We start from the raw sequence: 24,262 nt of genomic DNA on the forward strand, positions 1-24,262 counted from the left end.
ACAGTTACTGAATGTGAAGGTGAATACGTACCAAAACAACGATCCGATTAGGAAGCACGCTGTAGTGGGGGCACTTGACATTGTTTTTTTGACCACCTGCGGTTGTGTAACGTGCGGCTAAACCCAACTACACGAGCGTTTCTTGCATTCTGCCCCGTGGAGATGCGGCCGCCGCGGCCGGAATCGTACCCACGACCTTGAGCTCTGCAGCACTACGACATGTCCACTGAACTACCGCGGCCGGCGGTTAATCAGAAGTGTTCGGAAACATATCACCGTAATGGAGATCGTTGACAAGCCTAGGATTCTTGTGCCGTGCGCCTATTGGTGCTTGGTAAGAGGCTGCGTTCGATCTCCGTCGAAACGCGACAACCGTGGCTGGTAATCGAACAGCGACTTCATTCATTCATTCATTCATTCATTCATTCATTCATTCATTCATTCATTCATTCAATCAGTCAGTCGATCAATGATCAATCAATCAACTCATTCATTCAATCAATCCATCAATCAGTCGATCGATCGATATATTGAGAAGAGGTTGACAGCAAAACCGGCAGGCACTCGGGTTAATAGGAATTAACTATACGCAACCGACGTCGCTCCTTCAACAAGCACCTCTACGGAGAACACGACGAGGCAGGGCCATGCGTCTTTTTCCTCTTCTGGATTCGCTCATCAACTATACAGTTTTTGTCTGTCCCTCTCTCCCGTTTTTCCGTTGTTCCTTCTCTCTCTCTCTCTATTTCGTCTCCCACCTCACGCGTAACGCCGCTGCGATTTCGAAGCGATGTATACGGCGACGCACCGAGCCAGCCTCATTACTAAGCATTCCGTCAAAAAAAAACGTCGCCTGTTTATTGTGCGTGCGCTCTGCCTCGAGACAAGGAGGAAGCGTAGTACGTACTGTCGCCACGCGTGGACTCCCCCACCTCCCATCACCGCAAAACGGTTTTCTGAAGTATATATAATTCGTATCGGGATTACTACCGTGCCAGTCTGGCGTTGTGCGTACGCATAAGTACTTCGTTGTGCTCGTCCTGTTGAACGCGGCTGTCACAAGCGGGCGGACGGCGCTTTGCTGTTCCTTGCTTGTCGTCCACCGTCTTGTTTTTGTCGCTTTTGGCATTTTCTTTGTTCGCTCGGGACGGCAGGTATAAAGTGGTGAGGGCAGCCGACTCACCCGCTGTATATGTTGACGACCGCTTCAATTTTTTTTAAGAGGCTTGCTGTACAATGGCTGGCTGTACTAGCCATTTCAGTCTCCCTACGAAGCATGTATAGGCTTGCCAAAGCTCACGAAACATTCATCAACCCTCACACGTCGCGTGCACGAAGCTCTCCTAACAGACCTACCTACCCGATGTGGTTGAAGATTGCCCCAACAAAGCACTCGTTGTTGCCGTTCACACCTTTTAATGAACTTCAAAGTTCGTTCTACGTGAAACACCATGAACTCCAGCGCTGGTCCGCCGCTGGCTCCAAAAGATACCCGGCATTCGAATACGTTACATGATAGTGATAGTTACATGATAGTGGACAATCTTCCACTATCAGAACTGAAAGTTTGAGGTCAATTCTCTGAAAGAACATCCGCGTTGAAGGCCTTAGTCACGTTATTAAGGTTCCTGCGGTCTACAGGACTTAACGATAGACTTTACGTATGCCGCCCGCTACCGCTCTATAGTGTACGCGCTTTGTTAGTGCTCGTCTCGCTTTCTCTCCATATTCGACTTCCACTCTCTTTCTCTTTTATCCCCCTTAACCCTTCCCCCCGTGCAGGGTAGCCAACAGGAACTACCTCTTGTTAACCTCCCCGCCTTCCTCTGTATTCTCTCTCTCTCTTCGCGCTGCCAGACTCGAGAACGGGATACCAACTAACCCAGCCAGCTATCCACTTGAACTGTGGCCTTCTCGCAGCCTAGGTGACCTGTGAGCTGGCCGCGCGTACTACCACCGCAGGCTCCAACTCTGAATTTCAGGTTCTGACAGCCGGATTTGCCTCGCGCGAACTGAGGTTTTTCGTACATCGCGCGGCTCGTCAGCTCCCTACGGCGATGGTACGCCAGGGCTAACGAAGTCACAAGCCTTGCTTGCCGCTTACGCTGTGTTTATGTACAGTCGACCAAAAAAGTTTACGGACCAAGAGATCTGACAAAAAGCTGAATATCTCCTCAGTCTCAAAACACAGACTGTTATTCCCACTTCCAGCCTTTAGTGGTATATGCGAACAACATTGTGATGCACAATTTTACTGGCTGCTTTTAAAGGCTGCACGTATATTTTGAATTTTCTGAGATCCAGTGGTCCGTAAACTTTTTTGGTCGACTGTACATCCGTAGACCATCGCAAATATCAACGTTGGTAGTGGAAGAAAGCACCCGCACACAAACAAACAAAAAAACAAACACGCGCGCGCACACACACACTCACATAAGCAATACGAGTCAATCGAGGAATGTGGAACAGGAAGCGACGTAACCAGGAGGCGACCAGAGAGTCAGCGGGTGCATATCACGCAAGATGAAGGTTTGCGGGGGCAGTGGGGAGGAAGAGGCGCGCTTACGCGAGCCATTTTACACCTCCCTCCTCCTCACCCACCGCCACCTCCACCAACCCTTGCTTCTACAACCTCCTTCACCCTCGCCTGCCCAGCTCCCGGCATCATCGAAGCATGAGCGGGCTAGAATGTGCACGTGCGAACTCGGTTAACCAAATCAATGCCTCTCTCTCTCTCTCTCTCTCTCTCTCTCTCTCTCTCTCTCTCTCTCGAGCATCCTTCGACGCCACGCTTCTACAGAAAATTCTCTCCCGGCTCCTCTTTCTTGCTTGTTTTTTGCTTGTCCTCCACCTTCTCCCGCTTGCGGCAACTTCAAACCGTGCCTTATTCCGAAGGCAGGCGTTGCATCAGTGGTGGCATAGCCTCTCGCGTCGGGACGCCTGTAAAGTACCATGCAGTAGCGCTGAAGGCAGGAGCGCGAGTAACGGCACAAGCTGGTGCTAGCTCCAAGCGACGTGCGGCTGTGGTCCTGCAACGTCTCCCTCGGCGTGTTTGATAAAAACTCGTTTCGGGCAAGCCTGGCTCTCTTGATAGCAGAGGGCCACGGAGAGTGTAGAGCAGATCCGAAATCGTTGAAATTTGCGAATACTGACCCTGCACTATGTCCCCCGAGCTACCAAAGCGACATTAACTTCGCAAACAGACACGACTAAACACAAGGGTCTGGAGCCAGCGTTTTGACATGCGGGCTGGTCGTCACCAGAGGATGACCTCACGGCTTGTCTTCGTCTCGAATAAGAAGTGGACAAGTCCCTGTGTCGGAACGTTTGCACCAGGCCGAGGCTTCGCGTCGTTCGCCCAATTTTGATCGTTTTGCAGGAAGGCTATTTGGAAAATGCAAGCTCACCACACCGAACATTTTATATTGCGTAACCGTGCTTATACTTCCACCCGAGCCATCTACAAATTTCATTTTTTAAAATCCGATTTGATTGCGATTGTGTCCGATTCTAATCAGATTTTTCGATAGCGATGGGATCCTAAGTGCTAGCTGCAGAAGGGAACCAATAATGATCGAGAAATGCTACCTGAGTCAGGCGCGATCACGATGAAAATGCTGCGTGTGACCGGGGTAAGCGATAATGGGTATCTTTCCTCTTTTCCAAGAGACAAACTCGGGGCAACAGCTCCCAGCTTAATGTACCTTCGCCGAGACTCCTAGAGCAGTTGACCATATGGCGGTGGAGTGTCGTGCTAGCCAGATGATCTTAATTGTGATCCTATAGAATTAGAAGGGTTTGGGTGCGAGCTTGTTAGTATGGGTCATTCATATTATTATTATTATTATTATTTGTTTTGAACACATATACACATATACACAGGTATCAGGAAAGGGAAAGCGAGGAGCAGGCTGGCAACTGCCACCGGAAGGGGCACAACGCCTGCCTACTCTTCTGAAGGGAGGTGACAGCAACACAGAAATGGAAGATAGGAAGGAGGGCAGGAAAAAGGAAATTAAACAGCGCCAAAACAGACACACACACACACACACACACACACACACACACACACACACACACACACACACACACACACACACACACACACACACACACACACACACACACACACACACACACACACACACACACACACACACACACGCGCGGTCCTGTGCTCTTCCTTGTCCGTGTGCATTTTGGCGCGGTTAAAGCGAATTCTACAGAAGGCCGTGACATCGCGTTTCGACACACTGCACGAAACTGTGCTTTTCGAAGCGCGAGACGTGGCAGCACTGCGAGGCAGCAAGTCGCTGTTACGTCACGACGATACCGAGAAGGTGGCAAGCCAGCAGTGCTTAACCCGATGCAGCAACGCGTCGCGTGTACTGTCACCGCGCGAGGACGAGGACCGTTTTTTTCTCGGAAATCCCTCCAAACGTGTCAACTATACGTGGCGCCTCATAAACCGCGGCGCGCCTTGCACAGAAATTCGCTTCGCCACGCGCAGCCAGTTGCCGTAAGGAAACGTCGCCACGTCGCTGCTGCATCACTGGCAGACACGCTCGCTTTCCCGAGATGTTGCGTGCACCACTCTGTGACGTACAGTCGACAGCATAAGCTTACGGGATGCGGTTTCACCTTCAAATGTAAATTCCTGCACTGTTAAGGTATGACACTTCGTATTTAATGAATCTCTGTGTAGGTTGCGAAGGCTACTACATGCTGGAACTTTTAATTCGAAGCAGTGTGACCACGCTTCGCGAGAATTCGCCTTCTTGCTAGATCCTGCGTCCCGTAAACTTTTGCGGTTGACTGTACATGTGTGGAGCCCATGAAACAAAGTACGAGCACGTGGCGCGAATACGCGCCGAGAAGCAAAACTTTCTAGAACATCGCATGTTGCCCGAGTGGTCTTAAAAATTATGGGGTTTTACGTGCCAAAACCACTCTCTGATTATGAGGCACGCCGTAGTGGAGTGCTCCGGAAATTTTGAACACCTGGGGTTCTTCTCACACAGGTGAGAAGAGAATCTCATCACACAGGTGTTTTCGCATTTCGCCCCCATCGAAATGCGGCCGCCGTGGCCAGGATTCGATCCCGCGACCTCGTGCTCAGCAGCCCAACACCATAGCCACTGAGCAACCACTGAGTGGTGTGCAGCCCCTGAGCAACCACTCAGCAGCCACTGAGTAGTTTTGTGAAGCATGCTATATCTCTAGTTTTAAAGGTAGAGCGGGTTGACTTGTGGAAGTCAGCTCCTTAGACAGGTTCTCCGGAAGTCGACATCCGTTCGCTACCTTGCACTGCGAAAGAATTGAAGAGAGACACAAAGATGGAAATGGGAGGCGAGTCAGAAAAACACATTAGACGCTTGAAGCAGTCACGTGATCTCAGGAAACTCAGTAGCGCGCACAATGATCTCTTTTGTCGCGAATTATGCACCGACGCTCGGAGACTACGTACACGCCAGATACGGTCGGTCGTCCAGAAGAAACGCAGGCGTGAATGAAGACAGCAAAAGTCGATAGAAGCACTCCAAAATTTCGAGGCAGACTTTTGTAAGGAAGATCACTGTAACAGGTGGCTACCACACGCTCGCTTATACGGCAGGAAGGCAAACTTAGAACAAAGTAATGAAAGAAAAAAACATATACATTAGTAAAAACTGCTCTACGGAAACTAAGCACTCCTTCAGTACACCTCCACCCTGTTTACAGTCGTCATTTGGAGCGCTTGCATTTGCAGCGCCGGCTTTTACACTGACGTCGAGACTGATGGGGGTCTTCTCTAAAAATAACACGGGGCAATTTTCGCCGCCCTAAATATCGATATATGCTCCTCACTTGGTTTCCAGAGCGCTAGCTAGACGCCCTGTAGAAGAACCGACATAGTTTTCGGCAACAGTCGAAACTTTTGGAGCCGTTTCAAAACTCCGGCAAGGGATGCGCACGTCACCTCGAATCAACTGTTTGATCACGTTTCAGTGCAGCAACACAAGCATTAATCTCGCAGTATGTTGCTCGTCTGAGGTTTTGCGAGAAAATATTTCTGCAATCCGGCCTATAAATAAGAAATTCGTGCCGACGAGCCTCAGCGCCACTCCGTGTACTTCTTTTTTTTCTTGCGTTTCCTGGGCAACGCGCCTTGGCCCTATGACTGCCCTCATTTCCTCCATCTCTTAGCTGCTACGATGATGATAAGGGCGGAGGGCCTTCCAACCCCCCCCCCCCCCCCCCACCTTTTACATAACACCTGCCCGCCCGGCCCGTCGACCTGCTGTACGTCGCAGCCGCCCAAGAGCCGTCAAACTAAGCGGCGGGCAGTCGCCAAACAAGAACAGCGCTAAAAACGTGGCCAGGAGGCTTGAACGACGCACTATACTTGTTGAACATAATGAAGATAACGAACAAACAGACAAAGACAGCGCAGTGACTTTCTCCCAGGCCCCACCTACGCAGTTAATGTAGCCGACAGAAAAGAGTGGACTAAAACAAGGAGTCTGCTACGTTGTGAAGTCGAGATAAAGAAGACAAGAAAGACCTACAACGAGAAGACAAAAAACGAACTCAATTGGCAGGAATAAAAGACCGGAAGAAGAACGACGACAGCGTCAGTCAGTGCGATCGTGCTAAGTCGTCGTGGTCGTCGCAAGGACGTACAGCGCGGCGCAGGGCACGCTTCGACAGCGAACCCGAAAGTGAGAAAAACGCACAACAACGAAGTCGACTGAGCCAAACATGGCGACGTCGGCGCTCCGCGTCGTCGGCAAGCACGCACGCAGCGGCGAAAGGGTCCGGCCCACCTTTCAATCCGCCGAGAGGCTACTTCTATAAAACATGATTGGACCGCCCTCGGGGGGGAGACCTCCTCTCTCCCCTATATAAGACCGTTCCTTTTCCGCGCTCTCTCTATTTTACGTGTTCCATTCTCTCTCCTTCTCCCGCCGCGACGATACGCGGCGGCCATTTTTATTTCTTTTTTCCCCCCGCCGCCGAGCGCATACTCGAAGGAGAGACCCGTCGAACGGAGCTCGGTTGTTCAGAGGCGTTGCGCAAGGCTCCTTTGCTTCGCGATAGATTCTCTCGAAGTCTATCGCGAAGGGCTTTACCTGCTTTTCCCGCCTTCCTTGTTTTATTAGTCCTGTCCCCCCCCCCCCCTCCTCTTTCGAATGCACGCCGTTGTTAAGAACGTCGTCGCGTCGTTGGATAGAGGGAGAGAGAAATGGAGGCATGGGCGTGTACTCGCGAACCAGGTCGAAACACTAAATCGAGGAAGGAGCCGCGAAGCGGCGAGAACGACAGCTCGGAGAGAACACCCTTCTCAAGATTGATCGAAAGATAGAAAACGCGCGCCGAAGCGGAGACAAATGGGTCGACGGGTGCAGCTCGCCGCGAAGGTGCGAGTAGATGGAGAAGTGCGGCGTTTATACACAAAAGACGGCGACACCGCCTTCCCCACTGAGTAACATGATGAAAAATAATAAAACAGGGGGCGGGCGGGCGGCCTTATGGCACTTAGGCTCCACCTTTCGCGTTTGGGGTGAATACTGCATGATTGTGAATTCTCCAAGACAGGAAGGAGGGCGGCTTAGCGCCGAAATGGCGGGCGTATGAGAACGCGCGTTTTGGGCTGAGCGGCCCAGCGCAAGTCACTGTTGCGCGGTTGTATGAAGAGTGTTTCCGGGTCTCGCCCTGTGGTGGTGCGTCGGTCGAGATGGCTCGCAGTTCGCGCATGCGCACACGTGGAAAGCTTATAGGGCAGAATTAAACGTAGCGACATGAAGGGAAGGCAGGGCACGTAATGGGGACAAAGACGTATAAAGCCAAAGAAAGGTTCCTTAAGGGTGGGGCCTCGCACGCTCAAGGCTGTCGCTTCATGTTCTCGGCGCTTTAAATGAAAGACAATGTGCGACGAGGGCAAATCCCTTAATGCGTCAGTTTTTCTCGAACCATCTACTTGACCTACGGGGCCGGTGAACACCTCGTTCGCTGCCCTGTACCTGCAAGAACCTTTTTTTTGTTTTTTCTGTTCGCGTCGGAAACATTTTCTTGTGCCTTTCTCTTTAACAGCACCCGATAGTTCAGCTTTTGGAAGCTGCACTTAAAGGCGCGGAGTGTGAGACCGTCAACGTTGCGTTTCTTATGCTTGTATTTCTTGCACATGTAGCCGTTCATGGTCGGTTTCTTGTGGCTACTTCAATGTACAGGTGCACTGTCGGACCCCTCGTCATTTAGTGCCTTTCAACAGCAATGCTTGGGCGCCCAGGGCACAGCTGGTGCCAGATCTCTGGTAAGGACGCCTACGCCTCAGGCTTGATGGGGCGGGTACCTTTCCTCGCATATATGAAAAAAAAAAAAAATACGACGTGGCGACGATGATTGCTGCGGCCAAAACGGCACCGATTTGCCTTAGCCCGCCATGGGCTACCGGTAAGGGGGTGGGGGGCTTAGTGCGAGGTGCTACGATGTCTTCATCAATGCGGCGAGAAGCGGGCGCTTTAGGACCATGTACGTAAGCGAGGTCGTGCCGACGCCTCTGAGCGGGTCCCAATGCTTCCCTTTGTTGCTCGAGTGAATGAAGTCTTCAGTCCGCGCCGCTGATCGCAGACCGCGTTTTCCGCTCTTGATTCGGCGCTCGTGAAACAATGCGCAAATCAGGGATTTGCCGCAAGCGCGCCGCCCCGAAACCAGTGGCAGAAGAAGGGCAAGGCCGAGCCAGGACGTGGAGGTGACTCCGTGCCGCCCTGCTCAAGCGCTGGCAGCGTGAACGGGGAGGCGTTTCCGCGAAACGAGTTCCTTTTGTTCCGTCGATGAGGTTCCGTTCTGTAAGAAGTCATCTTCGCGCGGAGGGAACCTGCGATCGTGACGTTGCAATACGGTAAAACGTTATGTGGGTGCCGTGTTTTCCCAGTGCGTTCGAGTGCGCCAGGCTGCGTCGCATGAATTGCTGGGAACCTGCACGGTAACGCTCAACACGCCTGCGCTTTTAACGTACAAGTGATGTAGCCGCACCAGGAGCCGTAAGCGAACACCGAGAAAGGGGTGCCCGAATTTCGCAATCGCCTATTTCATTCCAATACTCCGCATAGCAAAACCGATGACTACGTCGGAGCAGTATTCTTTCTTTATTATTATTATTACTTTGCATGTTGCACGATGAAAAATACATGAGTACTTTTCAAATGCTCATAACAACTGAAATTTAGATCTTGGATTGTAGCGCGAAGTGACACAGATCATGTTACCGTACCAACTCGCCCAACTTTCTATCCTTTTGAAATTTAGATCCCACGCTTGTTTCAATTGCTATCTGCCGGCTGGGAAGTGCTTATAGTGCACTGTAAACCTCCGTTTGCTGGGGCACAACCAGGGCTAAGCCACGTTTTAGTCCACAGAGAAACCGCCCTCATAAGTAAACCACGGGCAGGCAAAACGAATGCCGAGCCGGAAGGCAGCACACACCTGTAACTGCTCTTTACAACCGCGCAAAGAAGCACCGAACGTTCAGCAACGGCGTTAGCAAGACCGCCGCCGTTCGCAATATCGCCAGGCCGCTAAGAGGGCCGCGAAGCCGTCGGAAACCGCGCCGCACGCCGTGATCCAGAGGAAATGATCGCGCGGTCCGTCATCGTGGGGGCGCTCCATCGGCCCGGCCATAGGAAGCAACACGCCCTGAAACAAGACTTTCGCGGGGCGAAGGTTTGTTGATCGCCGTCCGCCACGGGGGGAACCCGCGGCAGGCTCCGTAGTAATCTACGCGAATCGCCCGAGTGGGGCGCTTTACGCCTCCTGGGCAGCGCGTGTGTGTTGCGCGCCGCGGGCCCGGATTCGGCCGCCCGGTAGTATAGTAGTACGGACGAAGAAGAAGAAGCTTCGATTGCCCGCCCGCCGAGCTATCAGTGCGCGATGGGAGTTGCGCGATAATCCCGGGGCTTCCTTTAAAACTTTCTCGGCGGTATGGCGCGTGTGCGGGCTTTTTTTTTTTTTTTTCTCGCCCGCAGGACGGATCTGCCATGCCGTATAAGCTTTTAAGGCGGCCGCCCATAAAGCAGTCATATTTATTTATGAAGAAGGAGTAGCAGCCGTAAGTCACCGCTGCCACCACCTTCCCGCCCAACCTTTCTCGCCTCTGTCATGGGTTTTCTTTTTTTTTTCTTGCTTCCAGTTTCTTCGGTATGCCTTCTGTATATATTCGTCTTCGTGAACCCCCTCTTGCCTTGAGAAGCTGTTTTGATATTCATTTCAACTTCTGTGTTTTCTCTTCTTTTTTTTCTTTTTGCGCACCGCGCTAGAAGCATGCGCTCGTCGCGAACCACGTGACGCAACGCAACCCGCCGGCGTGTGCGCGCAAAAAAAAAAAAAAAAACGATCACGTACGCGATAGGGCGACGAATATCTCGTTTCTTAATCATTTGGCAACCTCCTCCTCTTCTCTTCGCCTTGTCTGGCCTCGCTTCTTCACGAGCTACCGGAATGGGTCGTACGCTACCTTTATCATCATTATTTCGTTACGGTTCCGTCGCAGATTTCTTGCCGTGTAGATGCTTCGCGGCCTGCCATGACCTGGCTTGGCTTGGCGTTGCTTCGACTCCGTGCATGTGTAATGAAACTCGACAGGCGAGGACAGTCAGCTGCATCGTCCCGCGTTCAGCACCGTCGAACAGCATTTAGCTGTATACTCATATACCACGGATATAACGGTTCGCCAGCTCGCTTTCCTATGCAGGGGGCAGCAAGGCCTCAGGTCTAATAGCAAATTGAGTTGACGTATGTGGCAGGCGAGAAATGTGGCCGACATACTGGGCCGACAACAGATCGAGGTAACCAACCCTTGCGAGTTCCTTTCGTGAGAGGTCGGCTACGGTTTGCACCGATAGAGGTCGGCGGAAGATGAAGATCACTCCGCTAGAATCTCTCTTAAAAAGAGTGGGGAAAACACGGGGAATATATACCCACCTGTACCACCCCGCCACCCCACCTATATATACTGTAGCGAGGAAAGCGTACGTCGCCTTGAAGAAGACAGGTCCACTCGTCGAAACGTTGGCTCCTGCATTCACCTTGTTCACGTTTTGCTCACCGTCTTAAAGAAGAGTGTCATTCGTTCATACGCTCGTCCGCATACCACAATCTCTACCACCTAGGGGAATCGCGCAGCTCCCAACTCCCGTTCTATTAAGGCTGTCTCAACTGCTGATGCACGCAGTGAAAACGATGTCTGTATCAGTTAGCCGACCGATGTGTCGCACTACTAGCGCACGCTAATGAGGCTCCGTCAGAAACCGTAGAGCAGTAGGTGTGTCGAATTCGCTTCGACTGCTGTTATGCAAAGTCATCAAGTGTGCTCTAGTCGAGATCTAACCGACATGTATATATATATATATATATATATATATATATATATATATATATATATATATATATATATATATGTGTGTGTGTGTGTGTGTGTGTGTGTGTGTGTGTGTGTGTGTGTGTGTGTGTGTGTGTGTGTGTGTGTGTGTGTGTGTGTGTGTGTGTGCGCGCGCGCGCACGCGCACGAACTGGGTTCCAGCTTTCACGATCGAGATGAGAGATACTGCCTTCAGAGAGCATCCCTCTCTCGCTCTCTTTCGTACACGGTAGTGCAGATGATAAAAGCTCGGCGAGAAGTGTGTAGGGACCCACAGTCGCATCAGTAACGTAGCGCACGCGCTTCCGGACTCGGTCGGTCTCGACGAGGCTTTTTGTCATACGTCGCGCGCTCGCGACTACCTTGCCTCGGCGCCACGTGGCCGTGCGCAAGGAGAAGAACGGCGAGAGACAATTCAAAACGCGTCGCTAAAGAACTCAAAGCAGGGGCGCGCGCCCGCCTCTGCGGTCGAGCTGCACGGTCGAGCGAGCGTATATAGCCTGCCACGCGATATCGCCGCACCAACCGCGCGCATACAGAAAGACGCGACGAAATGAGAAAAGAAAGACGAGAGCAGCCCCGTGGACTCCGCGATGCGCAAGTTGGCGCAGAGAACGCCAGTGAAGGTTCATTGCGGGGAGGGTGGACAAAGTGGCGGCGGGGAATTAAAAAAAAAAAAAAGAAAGGGGGACGCCAGCAGCAGTCTGGCAAAAGGCTCTTCCGAAAGGCATCCTCTTAATCAGAGCAACAACGTCCCCGCGGGCGGGCGTCTCCTCCCCCTTCCCCCCCCCCCTCCTGCTTAGGCTCTTACTCTTCACATCCTGCCAGTGAATGTGTGTGTATACAAGCGGCGTGAGATATGTAGGACACGATAAGACAAGTCTTGCGCGCCGGAGAGCGCCGTGGCGTCGACGTCGTCCTAGCGTCGTCGGCGGGTCATTGTTTTCCCCCTCGAAGCCAGCGGCACGATGCGGGGACGCATCGCGCCGAGTGATTGTGAGACAGGGCTCGCGGTTCGCTCGTTAGAGAACCCCCCTCCTCCCACATGTAGCTCCCTCTGGTGTGGTCGACCGTTTGATTCTCCCGAGCTTTGTGAGCTTCGCCTTCTGATGCGCAACCGGCGGGTTGCCCACCCTCTTGTTTCGTCGGGGAAAAAAGGCTCGCGCGACTAGATGCGTGTGCAACGCTTTGGAAACAAGGCCAACTATACTTGAAAGAGAAGCTACGACTCGAGGACGGCGATGCGATGTAGTACTCTCCGAAGGTAGATCGCCGTCGTCCGGCATATATACATGCCGGCTCTTGGCAGCTCGTGCTTCAATCTCGGCGATTAAGCGGTTGTTGACTCAAAGCTTTTGAACTATTAACGGGCCGCCGCCGCTGCTGCCTCGGAGTGCAGTGCGCGCCAATGGCTCCGGCATGAAGCACAGTGGGTGGTGGATAGTGGGCATGGACCTTGTATGGAGGCGTGCAGATTGTATAGACTAGATCCTTCGTTCAGACAAAGACCTAAGGGAGACGTGCATTTGACTGCGGAGCTCGAAACGAGCTAATTAGAGCTCGCTTTGCCGAACGGAGCTCCGAGTAACAAAATATCAACCTGGAACGAATGACGAACGAGCTCTGCAGGGTTCAGTTATGGCGCGTTTTGGCCTCAGATGCATTTGCGCAATAAAGAGAGAGAGACAGCGGAAAGGGGAAAAGCAGGGAGGTTAACCAGAGGGGAAGATCCGGTTTGCTACCCTAGGCTGGGGAGAAAAACATATCAAACAATCAATACGGGTCTCCTAGCGTCGCCTCCAACAAACGTGCGTTGACTGATTGTGTGCGAGTGTAGTAGTCAGTTCTTCAATAACGCCAAGATCTTGAGTGACTGAAACGATAACGTTAGATAAAGCACATGTGTTATGTTTTACTGCGTGACGATAAAGATGTGGCGAGGAAAGTGCGGCATGAATCTCACTCGGCAGATAGTTCGGCAGGCTCGAAGCGCATTCACCGCTTTCTCCTCGTCGGTGTTGTGTCGCTCCCGCTGTTTTGTACCATGTAGAAGTACCAACTCGCCTATAGCTTTCGCTTCTACTGAGCGCCTCACCAGCAATAGTGCCAGGTACCAGGGCGCAGCTGCCATCCGAGCATACGAGCGTGAGGAGGTCGTGGTTTCGGTGTTCCTGTGAGGCGCGCCTGTACTTCTTGTATTATCTGTAATATAAATAAACCGCGACAGAACTTACCACAGCGTTGAAAGTGTCATCCTTTTCGTTACAATTTTACGCACTTCTCCAACAGCTAAAGCTTGTTTCGCTTGTTGAATTATGAGGTTTTACGTGGCAAAACCACTTTCTGATTATGAGGCACGCCGCAATGGAAGACTCCGCAAATTTCAACCACCTGGGGATCTTTAACGTGTACCTAAATCTAAGTACACGGGTGTTTTCGCATTTCGCCTCCATCGAAATGCAGCCGCCATGGCCGGGATTCGATCCCGCGACCTCGTGCTCAGCAGCCCGACACCATAGCCACTCAGCAACCACGGCGGGTTGTATCGCTTGTGGCATTCGCGTAGTGTTAAATGGTCTACGACTGCTTTTAGCCTGTCGACCCACCCTCTCCCCCAATGTTTATAAAGCTTGAAATACAGGTTTGGCAGACCTGACTTAGGCAACGGCCACTGACAGCAAGCAGCCATTAAACACGGCATTGGCGCGTGTTCCCTAATTTGACCTAGAACAGAACGTTGGACGCAGTTAGGCGCCTCACACAGTGCACAATGTCACATTATCGATGCTTCTCAAAACAGTCTCGTGCCAAGTTTTTGACAATTACATGCTGGAGAGTACGTATACCCTAATTAGCGAAGAACGTCCAATTACGAAATCTGCGCGCGTTTGAAGAGCCGCGCACTTTTGGACAAATCCAGCCACAGCGGCCAGGGCGAGTCTCGAGATCCCTTTCCGCTTATAATAAAGACACGCATGGCACACGCACCTGCCTGCTGCTTCTCTGCACATTCCGGCATCCAAAGTGGTCCACGTGACGCCTGCACAGCGCCAACAGCTGCCGTCACGTGCCCCCGTAGCTGTCAGGATAAGTACATTTCGCAGTCGCGGCGACGCAACAGTTCGGGGCAAAGAACGACGCCCTCGGTCGCGTGTAAATTACGCGACAGGCGCGCACAGTTCGCCGCTGCTGGGTGACAGATGAGGGCGCTTTAATTAACTTTAATTAGCACCTACACAGCCGTGCCCGGTTGCGAACCGAGACTACATTCGCATGCGACGTCGTCGCGCTGCACCCAGTGACAGTCTAAGGACCCCCCCCCCAATTTCCAAACCGACTTTGTCTGGGCGCTCGTTTGAGCTGAGTTTGTCTTGCGCTCCGGAAGCCTGCCCTGTTAAAAGAGCACCTGTCAAGCGCTCCGCACTCCACTCCTGCGTGGAAAGCCGTAGTTTCGTAACACGCCATATTTACAGAGTCCACTCTCTCACGTTGCCTTCTAAAGAGCACCTGCTTCGCGCTGTGCTCCTTACTATATATATATATTTTGAGCTGGAGGCATTGATGGAGAAACTTATACAACATTTCCTGCTCTGTGTCTCAATTATTTACGACAAATTACACAGCCACATTGAGTTTTCCTTCAGCTCAACTAAATCTTAAAAGTTACACGCATCGTGTCTAGCTGTGTCTAAAGTACACCCTTTAGGCCTTTCTTTCTCTTAGTACAAGAACCTGCAACGTAGCTCATAGGCGAATATTCTCAGCCTAAACACTATGCTCTTCGTTAAAGAGCTCTGTTTCCCTCTCTCTCGCTCCTTCTATTACGTCAACAATGTTTCCCGTCAGATCGTATACGCGTCTGGTGAGCCGACACGGTCACGCTCGACAAGCTCGAGAGATGGCACTGTCGGTTTCACTCGTTTTCGGTGGCGGCCCGTACAACAACCACATTGCTTGTAGAGTGTAAAAAACACCGTGTTCCTAGAAGTGAGAAATGCCGCTTGACTCGAGGCCGCATCAGGTTGCGTACCTCGCTGGCATCACGTGAAGTCATCGGGGAAGAGTGTGAAAAGGTAACTGTGGCCAGAGGAACGAAGGAACGCTGTGTGTTTGTGGTCTAGGACTTCGCTGTTTGACAGGGACGGCACCACGCCTTGCAAGCTCCCTGCGGGACGGATCTCTTGGACACTGTTACGCACGATAACACGTTGAATCCCTACAGAATTTCTACGGTAGGCAACAAAAAGCCAACGATACAAGCTCAGATTTTCTATTAGGACTCCTGTGAGAAATGCGAGACTGTTACACACGATAACACGTTGAATCTTAACAGAATGTCTACTGAAAGCAACAAAAAGTCAACGATACAACCTTATATTTCCTGTTAGGAGTGCCGTGCGAAACGCGACACTGTTACGCACGATAACACGTTGATCTCAACAGAATATCTACTGAAGGCAACGAAAAGTCAACGATACAACATCAGATTTTCTGTTAGGACCCCCACGAGAAATGCGACACTGTTACGCATGATAACACGTTGAATCTCAACAGAATTTCTACTGAAAGCAACAAAAAGTCAACGATGCAACCTCAGATTTTCTATTAGAACTCCCGTGAGGAATTCGACACTGCTACGCACGATAGCACGTTGAACCTCAGATTTTCTATTAGGACTCCCGTGAGGAATGCGACAGTGTTACGCACGATAACACGTTGAATCTCAACAGTATGTATACTGAAGGCAACAAAAAGTCAATGATAAAACATCAGATTTTCTATTAAGACTCCCGTAAGAAATGCGACTATAACTGACCGCGTATGTTTTAAGTATTTCCAAGCCCCTGCAGCCTGGTGGAAGCGCACTGAATATTGCACACAGTGTGAACTGCTACAACGCAGCCCTCCCGACGTCCAATATTTAACCAAACACTTAATGATAATATTAAGTGGAGCTAGATAGAAAGGTTACGTTGTTGTTATGACGGATTCGTCATTGGTAGCTACAACAGAGATTTCGTAAGCGAAAAAAAATGACGAAAGTAGGAATATCTGAGTGGCACCACCAGTTTCGAGCTATGCTAACCTCTCGTGTGACGTCAGCGCTGGCTGATTCGCCGACAGCGGCAAAGAGGAAAGTCGCGCGAGCATTGCGACAGCCCGTCCGTTCTGGCGCGGGTCACCCAAATCGAGGAGCCGCAGAACGACCTTTAGTGGCGATTCAGTCTACGCAAGCTGTTCATATAGTTATCGGCATACAGAAAACGACTATAAACTTCCAGACGAATCACCTGTCCATCTAATTAGGCTTAACATTTTTCTTTAATGTCCCTTCAATCGACCGCACAGCCGTTCCGCCCTTTCCTTTCTTCTATTCCATAGAAATTATTCACATGACGTCACCGTACGCCGGTTTGCAATTTTATTTGCAGCTTCCAGTGTGCTGCTGGGGGTAAGCGTGTTGAGACAGAGCGACACTTTTCACCGTGCCGGCTGTACAACAATATGGCGGCCTCGATGACGTCACTGCATACGCGTTTCCGCCGCGGTCGCCGCGGGAGGACGTCACCTCGGCGACGGCGGCAAAGCGCGGCAAACGGCGCTTCAGACGAGAAGTGCCGCCGCGCCGCACGCGGTCGTCCGCGCCCGTATAAAGGTCGTAAAAGTGTCGCGGCGTAATTTACCACGTCAGCGCCGCCGACAGGAGGACACACCATCCCGCGACGACGACGACGCGAAGGCGCTTTCCTCTCTTTTTTTTCTTTTTCATCGACTCCTCTCAGCGCCCGGCTGCCGGCTCATCGCGGCAATCACAGTGCGGCCACAGCAACGCGCCCAGCCGCCGCTAAATTCTGAAGCCCCTTCCCCTTTGAGCCGCCATCTTCTTTCCACTCTCCAAACTCCCTCTTGCAAGCACACACCGCGCACACCCGCTCGCCACTCTCTCCTGCCGAGCCTACCAGGGCCGCTTTTTGATTCCCTCTGCGCCGGGAGTTTCTTCTTTGCTTGAGCTGCTCTTTCACTTATTCGCCGAGGTTGTCTCTTCACGCCATTTCATTACTACTTTATTTCTTTTATTTTTTTGTATTCCTCATCGTCAGAGTTTGTCAGATACCGCATCCACACGCTCGCTTCATTTATCGAAATTAAAGTAAGAGATGGAAGGGAAAAAATTATCGTACACCCGAATTGTTGCACGAAGCTACAAAAGGAAACCCGTACGGGTTTCTCAGGCAGAGATGCCCGGGGATTCGAACCCGGGACCGACGCATTTCCGGAGCTGTCGTTCTACCATCTAGCTAACGAAGGGGCTACCAGATCGCGTAGCGAAGGCGCATTAATCGACAACTGAAGGCGCATAGACACTGAACATGTCAGAGTAGTTCAGCGGAAGCCCACAAGGTGAAGGAAAGTACATGAAAGGGATACCGTCATCCAGCGGATCGTAGCACGAAGCTACGAAGGAAACCCACGCGGGTTTTAAGAGATCGATAGAGCCGTATTATGCAACAGTTCTTTTTTTCAGGTTACATTCTGCTGTCACCCATAGCAACAAGTGCCTAATACCGGCAACAACGTAGGCGTAGTGTCCTGTAAGCCAATCAGTGACGATTGACGAAGGAGGCAAAGAAAATAATAACTATCACCGCCCAAGTACCCCGTACAGATGGTTAACCAGCGAAGCTGAAACGGTCGGCCCCGATATTTATCAGTGGGTTAAGCCCGACGGTTAATTTAACGATGGCTCGGTAGGCTGCCGGATCCTCGGTAAAAAGTTGCTGCTTGCGCTCGGCTGCACGAGCCTGTTCTTGTGCCCGGGCTGCAGCATCCGCGCGGCGTAGACGAGCTCGTTCCCGGTTCTGCTCGCGGCGTTGCTGATCGAAAGCTGCTTGCTCCTCGGGAGTACGTATGACGCGTGGCCTACCCATTTCGAAGCCGGAGAGAAACTACTGCACGCGATCGGTTGTGACGTACAGCAACGACGTCGCTAATGGCGCAGCCAATCGCGCATCTTTCTCTCTCTCTCTCTTTTTCGCGCATGCGCATGGGTTTGCGCCGGAGGAGTTTTCGGCGCGCAGGCGACGGACGGAGGGACGAAGCGGCTATCCAGATACAGCTTCACTATACAATAAAGTAAGAATGGAAAGAATATTTACATTATAGCGGCTCTATAGTCACACTATAGTACTGGCATCTACTACTTTTTTCACAGAAATGTAATTAAGATGGTTCATATGATTTTGGATTATTTGCAGAAATAGTTATCTTATTAATGAATTAGGTAATTAATAAACGTAATCAAAAGAATGCTGCCCGGAAATCTACCACTGGAGCATAGCTACTGCGCTGGGGCGCCCTGGCTCGTATCCCATCGAGCGACACGTTTTTTTTTTTTTTACTTTCCTTACATTTTTTTTTCAACGATGAGGCGCCAAACCAAACGAGAGAGAAGCCTACCTGCTGCAGTGTTAGTAATCGACAAAGAACGTTTCTCATTAAAATGAGTTCACACAATGACGCGCACAATGCAATACTGCTGTGTTCATTCATCGGTAAGGTGCGCGTCCTTTACACGATTAAACACGGTACCTACTTCTTTCATCCAAAACGTTCTCTTGCGGTAACCGCAGCGGATATATATACCCCCCACCCCATTTCGCCCTATTTCCACTTTTCCGCAATTTCATCTCCTGGCGATAACCGCGCCGCCTTTCTTCCCTGCTTGCCTGTCACCCTCCTCGGCTCTCGTATATACTACGACGCGTCGCGCTTCCCCCCGGCGTCTTTGTCGGCATGAAAAGTGATTCGAGGACACTTTAAGAGATCGTGTGTCTTCCGCCTCCTTTGTACGCGACCGCGACGCCTGTCGCCTTTTCCTTCCCATCAACTCCGCCGACTCCCCTTCTTCTTCTGTACTTCTTGCCGTTCAAAGAGGAGGGGACGCTTTCGAGCTATAAAATTACCACGCTCGAGTTGTCGCGATCCGTCGGGTTGCGTGTGCGTGTTTATTCTTTTTAAACGGGAAGGTCGACGAAGCTCGGGAGGAGGGCGGAGATGGGAGTGTGTTCGTGCGTGCGTGCGTGTGCTTTTTGTGGCTGCGATTGCTGGAGCAGTTGAACGCCGGCGTCGGAGACACTACGTGTCGAGAGGGGACAGATAAAATTTAAGAGAAAGAAAACTGGTCCGCGAAGTTGTCGCTTGACATTCTGCGCTGGAAGAGGACAGGTGTGCTCTTGTAGCGCGACGACTGCTGACTGTGATCTTCCTTGTTCTGCGCCCTCTCTCTCTTTTCTTTCTTTATCTCTCTCTCTCTCTCTCTCTGCACCTGGGGGCGCGCCGTTATTTAAAAGCGTAGCGAAAAAGTAATGGAATTTGTTTTCTGTCTTGAAGGTGAGATTGTGTTAGAGACTCTACGCGCAACATTAATGCACAAATTGTCTTTTTTTTTTTTGCAGAGGAGGTTCTAGGAGAAAAAGAATTCGTAAAAAGTACATGCGTTCCATGGGAACGTGCTGCGGAATGGCGTAATGATGTTATATGCAGTGCCCTGCGAACTTTCGTTAATTCATTCATTTTCTTGATGGCACTTGACATACCGTCACAAAAATTATGCATTGAATTCAATTACATCTCAATAGAAACTCTATTGAGGGCAACAAAACTCAAAGACAGGCAACATACTACAGCGACTTTTCTAAGACGATAGTCTTTCATTTTCCCTATTCAGACAATTGTCTACTGCTGGTGGTGTTACGCGATAAAGTTGACCACCGGTGTCCAGATGGTTTCTTGTTAGCTCTGAAAGAGTTTATGACCACACGAGCGCATTACAACAGTGACGTGAGATTTTCATTCGTATAACGGTGAGTTCATGGGAAGTGCACGGAAACAGAGCGTACAAATTGTGCCTCTCAGAGCTGAATTGCAGGACGGCTGGAAAAGAGCGCAAGGTCATAGGGATCACTAACACAAGAAGCAACACTGTAAGGCAAACGTTGAGCGGCTCTGTCGCGAGAATCATTTGAGGATCGCTGCCTGGTCAACACAACACTTCGTATATGAGACCTCTGTGACTTTTTGAGAAGATTGCTGATTGCGTCTGCAAATCACATAGATGGACAGCGACTGTCACTGTATCACGGAGTAGGCACGCGCGAAGTACGCTGCTGTTGCTTACTAACTGTGACAGTGTAGGAAGTTTGGCTACTGAAGGACGCGCTATTCCAAAATCTTAGCTTAAAACGAACAAAACACTGAACGGAGAACAAATATAAGTTAATCAAAAATTCTTACAATCGCTCACAGTGAAAGAAGCGTACAACAAACTAGAAAAGTATGAGGAACCTGACAAACTTGGGAATGTACAAATCGTGCGTGATGCAGAAAGAGCGCACGACCGCTAACAAGCAGGAGGCTAAAATGGTTCAGTCCAAAGCAAAGCGCATACGTGAAGTTGTATAAGCACATAACCTTCGGCACGTTTCTCTATTCACGCTCTGGCTTATATCCGCGCGCCGAGTACGACGTAGGATGAAACCCATCGCAACCCGCCGTGAAACCACAGCAAGCTGGGCTAGCTGGGGGCGCCGTATGCAAATCCGCCGAAGTCTGTCTTCACCGCGGGCTTGCTCAAGGATAGGTGAACCGATTAAGACCGACGAGAAGAAAAGTGCTTCGATGTTCATCACAGGCTTCCCTTCCACTTGAAGCCACTGCAGGCCCAATATATTCGCGTAGGGGGGAAAAAACGAAAAAAGGAACGCAAAAGAATGTCAGTGTATAATGGAATTATAGCGAACAATTCGAAACCCCCTGCTTGAGCCATGCCTAACTACGAGGCCGTGTACACCGCGTGCGCCGTCTCTTCAGAAGCCAGACTGCGTACGGTCTGCAGCCAAAATCCAGTCCGTCAAAATAAAAGACAGAGAAAAAAAATTGCGGGTAAGTAAAAAAAGCTTGAGGCAGCGCTGGAGAGTCAGACGCGGTTGCTAGCGCAAGGGCCAGATGGAAAAAAAAAAGGAATATGAAAAGAAGATGCAGGGAAAGGTAAAGATGAACGAAGTGGTCGCGAGGAGGAGGCGTTTGAGGAGAGAGAGAGAGAGCGCATGGCCGGCAGCACGCTTGCGGGTGCGCGTAACTCATTTCAAATTCATGCAGAAAGAAGAGAATGCCGACGCCGGCGGCAGAAGCCCCGCGTGTGCGTGTCTGTACGTGCGTGCGTGGCGCGCCGTAAATCCCCGAGGATCCCCCTGCCGCCGCTCGGCGGCGCAACCGCCTTACTCGTCCCTGTCGCATCTTCTCTCATACGCCGCTGTTTTCGGTGTATTGTTTCTTGTTTTGTTTGTTCGTTGCCTCCCCAACCCATCGCCCTCCTGGTCCACCCGCAGCGCTCCCCCAACCTCCTCCTCATTGGCGTATTATTTTTGAGCGATCGCTGTAAGCCGTTGCCTGGCGGCGGCCGCCGCCGCCGCCGCCGCCTTGACGGCGTTCCGCAGCGCACTATACAGCAGCACGCACTCAGCACGTGCAGATCTCGGCCCTCCGCTGCGCTAGAAGGCCGGTGCGCTGCGTGAAAGCTGTCGCTGAAGATCGCCGTCGTGTCGGTTTTAAAGCGAATAGCTTTCCTCGGCTCTATCGGCCGTTTTCGTGGTTGGTCGATGGTCACTCGACGGTCCATAGTCGGTCTATAGTCCATCGATGATCATTAGTCGGGCTAGGCAAGGAAAACATTCGCTTTCAGTCATAGCCTAAAAGGATGTTTATCAACGTCTCGACAGGGACGTGCAATCGACGTTCGACTGTGAAGCAGGGACGATCGCTCGCTTCGTCGAAGAAATAAGGTCAACCGAACTTATTGCTGTGTAGGCTGTTGCCACGCGAGCAGTGGCATCACATATGCATGATAGAGTATTTATTAACGTAGAAATGGTATCTGCTTAACGTAGCATATTATCTACGTTGATGTGACATCACACAACCTCAACACGGCGCGGCGTCAACACCGAGCATCCACGTACATAAAGGAAGCTTCGCATACACAGATTCGCGTACTGCGTAAGATTCTGATTTTTTTTTTTTTTCATTTTAGCGTAAGCTAGTAGCTGGGTGACTATGAGCTTTCACACAGTTGTTCTTCTTTCTTCGGGCTGTTCAGTCTATCTGGTATCTATCCAGCGTGCAGTACAATCGTTGGCGCTCCAGCAATATGCATGCATAACTGTTCGTGCTTTCCGCATGTACTCTGTGACAGCGAAGTGTTCCTAACAGTACTTACACAGACGGTACTTCCTAAGTAAGGTAGCGTCAGCGTTACTTTCACGTCGTTCACAAACATGGCAACAGGCGAAGGTGAGCCTCTTCTCCGTCACAGCAGCGAGAAATGGACTTCAGAGACGTCGGTATAACGCCTCCAACGAGCCCAATTACCGACGTAATCAGGCTTCCGTGCAAGGCTGTAGAGAAAGCACCGGTGGTACACTGCGGAAGTGGCGGTCAACTTTCCGCAGCGGTCGTCGAGAGTTTACGTAGCTCGCGGAGACGCGCGCGGGCCCCACGCGGCGCGCAGTCTGGCAACCGCGGGGCCCTTAGCAGCTCGTTATCGGGAACAAGCGGAGCGCGCGCGCGCGCCACCTCAGTGGCAAACCTGCGGCAGCCGCCGCCGCCTTGTTCTCGGCAGCCTTTGCTGCCGCGCGTCCCTTCACTCGCCCAAAACATTTTGTTTGGTCCCTCCTCTTTCTTTTCTTTTCTTGTCTCCCTTCGTTCCTTCCACGGTCGCACGCAAGCGTGCGTTGTTCTTGTTCATTCCATTTCTCAACAGCCCTACAGCTCTTCACCCCCCACCACTTCACAACTCCACCTCGTGGGCGGCAGGCGACTCTATGAGGGAAGGGCGGCGGTCCGCGGCGCAAGAACCTGGCGCGCGTTAATACGGCGCGGAAATGGCAAGGCACAGAAAAGCAGAGGGCGAGAAGGAGAGAGAGCGAGAGAGAGAGAATGGGGTGGGGGGGGATGAAATAAAGAGAAATTGCAGCTACTTAGCTATAAATCACCAGTCACCGCCGCGCTGGGCTTGGCCGCAAACTTTGCAGATGAAGAGACCGGCAACGCCGCCACCGCAGCACGAGGAGGAACGAGCGTACAGCGCCTCCCAAGAAACTGCTGGGCGGAGGAGGGGGGGTGGCAGATTTTCATTATTCGCTCCTAAATGGGGTGCAGTATCCTGGCGTGCCCTCTTCTTCTACGAGGCGCTACCGCAAAGCACAAAACACAGCGATGCTGAGGGGGGGTTATAAAGCAGGAGCAAGAAGAATTCCTCGTTGTTCTGTTCTCTTATTCTTCCTCTCTTTTCTTTTTTCTTCTCGCGTTTCTACGCCTTCTCCGTCCCTCGCTCTCATCGGCGGCCACGGCATATAGCGCTCTTTTTCGCGACGGCTCCTCGGACGCCCGAGAGAGGAGCTTCTTCTCCTGCCGCACGGGAGTCCAAATCTGGTTTTCCGCGCGCTCGCGGCGTTGGCCTCGCCTCCGGATGAACGGAAGGAAGCTAAGAAGAAGAACGCTGGGAGAACTGGAGACAGACAGATGCAAAGAAAAAAAAGAAAGAAAGAAAGAGAGAAAGAGAAAAGCACATAAGAAGCGAGCGCTGTTGCGGCAGCCGAACGCTTCTTCGTTCGGCGGCGGTAGAAGGCTTGGCTCGGCTCGGGGCTCGGCTGGAGCCGCCGTGGTAGCCGCCATTAAGCGTGATTTACACCGTCGCCTACACGAGTTCTTCCTCCTACGCGCTCCGCTTTCTTCATCGTCGCCTCCGTAGTGAGTTTGGCACAGCCGCGTACTGTTCGCCTCCTTTCCCTCCCCCCCCCCTCTTCACCT

The 24,262-nt window shown here is 51.5% G+C and overlaps 1 protein-coding gene across 1 annotated transcript in view; it reads right to left on the minus strand.

Moving 5' to 3' along the window:
* Positions 1–22,912, minus strand: part of LOC135906461 (uncharacterized) — a 541,800-nt gene extending 518,888 nt beyond the window's left edge. Inside the window, exon 1 of the mRNA XM_065437842.2 lies at positions 22,671–22,912. The gene's annotated coding sequence lies outside the window, so the exon portion shown is untranslated. The remainder of the gene's footprint in view (positions 1–22,670) is intronic.
* Positions 22,913–24,262: the final 1,350 nt, after the last annotated feature.

This window comes from Dermacentor albipictus, chromosome 9 (assembly GCF_038994185.2).
Source record: "Dermacentor albipictus isolate Rhodes 1998 colony chromosome 9, USDA_Dalb.pri_finalv2, whole genome shotgun sequence".
NCBI lineage: Eukaryota > Metazoa > Arthropoda > Arachnida > Ixodida > Ixodidae > Dermacentor > Dermacentor albipictus.